Genomic DNA, 7908 nt, shown 5'->3' with positions numbered 1-7908 from the left:
TTAGGCGCCTTGGTAAAGAGTGACCCAAATTTCGGGCAAGTCCAGGGTGGGGAGCGTTGCACTGCATCCTGATGATTATTGTGAGGATTTGCCTTCCCAGAGTGAATGTAATTTTTTCTATTGTTAGCAGGCTTTTTAGGAGCACTGTTTCTGAACCAGCAGCAGGCAGTGCTAACCTTGTTGTAGTTACTTTTCTGGTCAGGCTCCTGTTCGTTTGTCTTTGCCTTTTAATTTATATCGTCCTGGTGTTTCCAAGATACGGCAGTGCAATGGCATTCTCTGTTTGTTGCCCCTAATATATTTCTCTAATTGGTCCTGTTTGTTGGATTTTCTAGTGGCACCGCGTAGACCCCCGATTTTTCTAATGCGCTGATTATGTCTCGGTCATTGCATATGCTCCTCCGTAGGCTGGGTAGAGGGGTTAAGGGGAGCACAAAGCCGTACCGCCGGACTATACGGCTAATGAGTATGGACCGTGCTCCTAGATACGGTAATGTTGAGCAGTACTATTGCCATTTCTTTTTTGTTGTGTAGCGTGGTGAACGGGTGGATGGAGTCGTTCACTCTACGCAGTACATGCATAAATTTGGCGCCTGTAAACCCAGCACGATGTACTGCCGTTTGTATGATTTCCAATTCAGCGTTTATTAGGTCCTGCGATGATGGAAGCAGTATCACCCTTCTGATGAGAGCTGCTATGGCGGCATTGATGTACCGCGATGGTTGGAAGCGTCGTCAGCCTGGAGTGGCATGTGGGGAATCATGTTGGACTTGTGGTATACCGCAAACTACGTGCGTCCTTCCGTGCAATTTCTGTATCCGGCATGTAAGGTATGGAATCGCCAAGACGCGCGATTCCCACCTGTTTGTTATAACGAACTGTCATAACGGAAAAGTCGTTAGGATCGGCCGTTGGAAACGACCGTTAGGAACTTCCGTGGGAAGAACCGTTAAGTTTCGAATCGTCAACCATCGGACGATTGGCCGGCGGGAAGTGACCGTTGGCGGCCGTTGCGGGAACATTCAAATTTGATTGGAGCAGGGTTCGAACGCCGTCGACTATTTAAGTTCGTATCGCGATCGGCTGGGATGGTGTGATCGTATCGGAGGTGATCGGATCGGATCGGATCAAGGGAGATCGTCGTTATCGAGGTGCTAACTAACTCTCTCGTGGGAAGTTACGTGTTTGTGTATGAACTTGTTCCTGACTCGGAGGTTTTGTTAATTACAAGTCTGTTTGTTCGTAAGGAGTTCTTTCGACGAATTTGTACGGGAATAGTCGGTTGTTGTTGGAATTAGTGTTGTGCATATTTAATTGTAACTCTAATTTGGATTATTTTGTACATTTACTGTAAATATAAAATTTGTGTTTTCGTCAAACCGACTGAGTGGTTATTTTGAACATTACTGGCGCAGTCTCGACAGGATATTTTGGATACTTTGGATTACGTTGGATTATCCTGGATTATACTCCAAAGAATCGGAAGAACTGAGCTACGACAGAGAAGCAGACGACGTACAGAGCATCACCAGCAATTAGACCCAGGTAAATTTTTTGTTTCTCGCTAGCACACAGAGATGCCTAGACGCGCGAAATCGCGGCAGCTAGATGCTAGGGACTGGGAGGATGACGAGCCGAGGTCATCGCGCAGGACAAGCGGGTCGGGAGACGACCTCGAAGCGCTTAAGATACAGCTCGAGATCGAGAAAATCAAGGCTGGAGCAGAGGCGGAAGTGACAAAAAGAGCAGAGATCGAATCCGAGGTGAGGAGAGCAGAAATAGAATTAGAACGGGAAAGGTTAGCACAGGGGTCCCGGAATAGTGAGGACGGTCTCGGCAAAGCGAGTTTTGACGATTACGCCCGTAGAGTAAGGGGGGCTCTACCAAAGATGCCGGAGGAAGAAGAGGCGGTACCTTCGTGGTTCCGCTTGGTAGAGGTAATCTTAGAGACTTACGAGGTTCCGGCAGAAGCACAGGGGCAGATAGTGATGGGCGCATTGTCCGAAAAGTGTAGAGCGTCGCTGGCTAGATTGTCAGCGGAGAAAATTAAACATTACCCTTCCCTGAAGGAATTTGTCCTTGAGGAGCTGAGGCTTTCCCCCGCGGAATACTTAAAGGGGTTTAGGCGGGCAGTGCGCTTCCCAGAAGAAACGTGGCCGCAGTTTGCGTCGCGCCTGAGGGATTTATACGGTTACTACGTAGACAGTAGGGAGGTGCGGACGGTAGAGGACCTTGTAGAATTGACCGTGGCGGACCATCTAAAGACGTTATTGCCCCCCGAGGCGAGGAAATACGTCATACTACAGGAAGGGAGCGGGTGGAACAAACCCGCGGAGTTAGCGAAACACATAGAGAAATTTTCGGAAGCGACGGGCGGCGAACTAACGTTAGACGGGAAAACGGGACGACAGCGGGAACAGCAGAGGGAACTGCCAAGGGAATCGAAGCCCGTGACACGGGGCGCGCCCGAGCAACACACGAGGAATAGTTGTCACGTTTGCGGTAAAATGGGGCACTGGAGGAGGGACTGCCCCAAGCGGAAGCGGTCCAGCGAGCCGGACCGGGCGAGGTTAGCACCTGCAAACGAGCCATCCCGACCGAACGAACGTTTAGTGGCAAGAGTGACAACGTACGACCAACCGGAAGCCGACGATTCGCTACGCAGAGTTAAGTTGGCCTGTGGCGGAAGTTGCTTGTCAGCTATAGTCGACTCGGGAGCCGAAATTTCAGTTTTGAGGAAGTCAAGGGTACCAGCGGTGACAGAAACGAGGGGGAAGACACGGTTAGTGGGAGCCTTCGGTCACCAGGTAGAGGCAGGCTTAGCGTCAGTGCCGCTTGGATTGTGGGAGGAAGGACGCGAAGAAACGCCAGGATCGGCACGGGTGACGTGTGCGATCACCAATAGGTTAGGGAAAGCGACAGACGCCCTCTTAACGGAAAGGGACTTCCGAGCGCTGGTAGAAGCGAGAGAGAAAGCGGATTTCGAGGCAAGAAAAAGGGAATTAGCTGAGGAGCAGAGTATATTAAGTGCGGTAGCGGGGATGTTCGTGGAAGCGAGCGAGGCGGTTAAACGAGAGCCGCCCGACGACAAAAACCGGGGGATGGTCATAGGACCGCTTGACCAGACACAAGAGCGGCAGCGCACGGCCCAGTGTGAGCGGAGGGCGCAGTCTGAGCAAAATAAAGCAGGGGACGCGACTCCTATTGCGAGGAGATATTCCGGTAGCGAATCGGATAGCCGAAGCGAACGACCCGCCGCGAACAGGAAACTGGAGGGCGAGGACGCTGATGAAGGGAGGCCGGGAGTCAGAGCAGTAAAGAATGGGGTAGCTGGGACGCCTCAGGGTCAAAATTGTGGCGTCGGGGAAATAATCGACTTGGGAGATATCGGCCGGGAACCCGCGACTCAGTTGGCGCAACACGCCGATGACCAAAGACGAGCGATCGGGGAAACTAGCGAACCGCTGCTAGGGTTACCGAATACGACACGGGATGAGCCTCTGGATGCTACGAAGGAGTGTCATTCCGTGGACGACTTGGCCGGATTGATTGGGCAACAGGCGAACGTGATCTTGGCGACCGTCACTCGGGTTCAAAGAAAACACAGCGGTGAAGAGACCCGGAGGTCTCGGGCCACGGCGGGCGCGGCCAGTGGCCAATCGGAACCACCCACACACGTGCTAAGTCCGGAGGGAGGCATATCGCCGGTCCGGAAAACGACGGACAACGGTCACAACCGAGCTCGCGGTAAGAAACCCAAATTCCGTGAGAAGGGCCGAGCGACATCTGGTGACCAACAAAACCGGATGACGCGCCGAAGGCGACGGGGACGACCTCCTCGTAGGGGGACCCGCGCGGATAGGTCTCGGGGATCCAAGGGGTCCTACACTATCGCGAGGCATCTCTGTGCGCGGGTTATAGCGAGTTTGCCCGGTTGTACCGGAGGTAAGGGTCAGTCCGCACCAACGGACATGTGTAAAATTGCTGAGTGTTGTTGGATCAAACAGGCTTGGGCTAAGCTCAGTTTGATCCTTGGCCGCGGAGGTGTAAGGTATGGAATCGCCAAGACGCGCGATTCCCACCTGTTTGTTATAACGAACTGTCATAACGGAAAAGTCGTTAGGATCGGCCGTTGGAAACGACCGTTAGGAACTTCCGTGGGAAGAACCGTTAAGTTTCGAATCGTCAACCATCGGACGATTGGCCGGCGGGAAGTGACCGTTGGCGGCCGTTGCGGGAACATTCAAATTTGATTGGAGCAGGGTTCGAACGCCGTCGACTATTTAAGTTCGTATCGCGATCGGCTCGGATCGGTGTGATCGTATCGGAGGTGATCGGATCGGATCGGATCAAGGGAGATCGTCGTTATCGAGGTGCTAACTAACTCTCTCGTTGGAAGTTACGTGTTTGTGTATGAACTTGTTCCTGACTCGGAGGTTTTGTTAATTACAAGTCTGTTTGTTCGTAAGGAGTTCTTTCGACGAATTTGTACGGGAATAGTCGGTTGTCGTTGGATTATTGTTTGTGCATAATTAATTGTAACTCTAATTTGGATTATTTTGTACATTTACTGTAAATATAAAATTTGTGTTTTTCGTCAAACCGACTGAGTGGTTATTTTGAACATTACTCCGCATATCCAGAAAAGATATTGTTTGGTTCTGCTCCTTTTCCCAAGTGAATTTGATGGTGGGATAAACGCTTGATAATTGCTGCATAAATCGGATGAATTCTTCCTCCGAATTTCCCCATACTAGTAGGATGTCGTCTACATAGCGTAGGTACAATAGAGGGTAGCAAATAGTAAGCGGGGCGTTGAAAGTTTTTTGCTCCACGTCCCTCATGACGAGCTCGGCCAAGACTGCAGAGAGAGGGGAGCCCATGGGGACACCCTGTTTCTGAAGATAGATTTTTGGTTGAAGCGGAAATAATTGTTTTCAGTGACGAAGATCAGCGCTTCACGAATATCCAGTACCTGCTAAACCGTGAGACCTTTCTTAAGGAGCATAGCATTGGCCAGCATTACGGCTTCAAACGTGGGGACAGAAGGGTATAGAGATATCACGTCCATTTTGTAGAAGGTGCAGGTGTTGATGTTTGCTCTTGTGATGTTGGCTTCAATGGTGGTCTTGGCGTCTATGGAGGAGGGAGTGACAAATGGTGACTTCGGAAGCAGCTCTCGTAGAAATTTTGCCAGGACTTTTTCCAGGTGGTAAGTTGGATGTGACCTTTTATTTACTAAAGGTCGTAATGGCCAGTTCTCTTTATGCATTTTGGGCTGAAAGAACAGCCTAGGGCAGGCAACATTTGATGGCGGTTCAAGGTGACCAGATAAAGTCAGTGCTAGTCCTGGCAGTATTATAATTTTCTTTGCCTTTCGCAGTACCATTGGCGTTGGTCTCTGTCCATCTCCACTGAGCATGATTGTAACAGAAAGTCATTGGCTCTAGAAATAAAATCGTTTTCTCTGCATAAGACAAATCTTCTGTCCTTATCTGACATTAAGAGCCTCAGATCATTCGTGGCAAGGAATCGTGTTACTACCTGGTGATTTCCACGGTTTTTTGGTGCACCAGATGATTGCTTTGTTGTAGCAAGCTTCGTGAAGACCTCTAGTTCCATTTGCTGAAGCATGGGTGTAGACTGGCAGGACTTTAAGGCCGCTAGGGCAGCCGGGACCAGCTGGTCAAAGTCGGAGCTTGAGGGAAGGGGGATATACTTTGGACCTCGTTGCAGCGTGTTGTGCACACTTTCTTCGGTGTAGTTATGATACGGAATGGGTACTGGCGCTGTTTTTTGCGCATAAGAAAACTTGAGTAGCCACTGGAGCTTTTTGCTCAGCTTCTTTTTAGTTTTTTGAGTGGCGACCGAAGCTATACTTTGTATCTTGCCTATCTGAGTGTACAACCTGGAGGGGTCACATACTTTGGAAAACCCCAGATGTGCCACATAGGTTCTTTTCTCCGCTTCCGCAATGCACTTACGTTTATTTCTAATTAGTTTGGTCAAAAGGGACTGTTCTACCTTCAGAAGCGTCCCTCGAATACACTCCGGAAACTTTTTGCACTTAAGTTGTAGGCATTTGGGAACTACTCTTTTGGCTCTGCACATTAGTAGGAATTGTAGTTGAGCGAGCAATTTATGCTGCCCAACAGAATGCCACCATAGCAGCTCTCATCAGAAGGGCGATACTGCTTCCATCATCGCAGGACCTAATAAACACTGAATTGGAAATCATACGAACGGCAGTACATCGTGCTGGGTTTACAGGCGCCAAATTTATGCATGTACTGCGTAGAGTGAACGACTCCATCCACCCGTTCACCACGCTACACAACAAAAAAGAAATGGCAATAGTACTGTCAACATTACCGTATCTAGGAGCACGGTCCATACTCATTAGCCGTATAGTCCGGCGGTACGGCTTTGTGCTCCCCTTAACCCCTCTACCCAGCCTACGGAGGAGCATATGCAATGACCGAGACATAATCAGCGCATTAGAAAAATCGGGGGTCTACGCAGTGCCACTAGAAAATCCAACAACAGGAGCAATAGAGAAATATATAGGGGCAACAACAAGAATGCTCGCCTGCCGTATCGTGGAACACCAGGACGATATAAATAAAGGAAGACAAACAACAGAGCTGACCAGAAAAGTACTACAACAAGGTTACACTCTGCTGTGGTCAGAAACAGCGCTCCTAAAAAGCTGCAACAATAGAAAAAATTACATTCATCTGGGAAGCGATCCTCACAATAACATCAGATGCATGCAACGTCCCCACCCTGGACTTGCCCGAAATTTGGGTCACTCTTTACAAGCGCCTAAACACCCAAACACGCCAACAGTCGCACATTTAGCGCGTGTGTTTTTCAGCACATGCACCATCAGTCGTGCCGATTTAAAATCTCCTTCGAACCGGCGAAGTTACCGAACGCTAAAAGAATATATTATTTTTAAAAATTCGCCAATGAAAATTTTCCGTTATTGATTTGGGACGTTCGGTACGTGCCACTTTCAAATTTGTTCCTTCCTTATTCGCCTGAAGACGATGAACGTAATTTCGTCAAAAGTGCTTGCAGTAAAAAGAAGAATTTAAGTTAACGCTGAACTCAGTGCTGTTTATCAGAAGTATAATTTTAACTTAGTCAACTGTATTATTATTTCCTCATAAAAAACAAGTATAACTAACTCATTCTTGCTCAAATCACAACACAAAATTAAACGATTCTTACAATTAGTAAATGTCTTTATTAGGCCACCAATTTGGTAATAAAGGATATGGTTTAATTTCAAACATAAGCTATGATATTATTTTAATTATGTAAACGACTGAATGTTCATTATAACATTAAAATATTCTTGATAATATGCATTATTCTGAAATGTATTTAAAAGTTTTATTTTTTATTTTATTTTTTATAAAATTTTTTTAATACTGAAATGCCATAAATTATTTCTGCTTTGAAGTTTGTTCATCATTCATTTAATTAATTATTCACTTTTGCATAAATCTTTGCTTTCTTTACATAAGGTAATGTTCCAAAGAATAAGAGATTACCTCCCCAAACAAAGCCCCTGCATAAAACAGCTGCTGCCAATACAACATACAAAAAATAGAAGAAATAATTGAATCTCAACAGATGCCAACAATAATAAAATGGGTTTTCAACTACTGACTCTATTATGTGAAAATCAACTCTGCAATAAATGGATAAATTTACCCAGCTGAGTTCACCTGCTTAACAATCATTGAATTGTTGTATCAATTTAAAGTTATTAATGAGGATATCTCAGATAACTTTCATCTGATAATAATCCAACCTATTGTCATAACAAATAAACAAGAAAAACTACCAAGGTATATTATAATTTTGATAAATTTGGAAAAGAAATAGATGATTAC

This window comes from Centruroides vittatus, unplaced genomic scaffold (genome assembly GCF_030686945.1).
Source record: "Centruroides vittatus isolate TY-2023 unplaced genomic scaffold, ASM3068694v2 scaffold_435, whole genome shotgun sequence".
Taxonomy (NCBI): domain Eukaryota; kingdom Metazoa; phylum Arthropoda; class Arachnida; order Scorpiones; family Buthidae; genus Centruroides; species Centruroides vittatus.
This window is presented reverse-complemented; position numbering follows the sequence as displayed.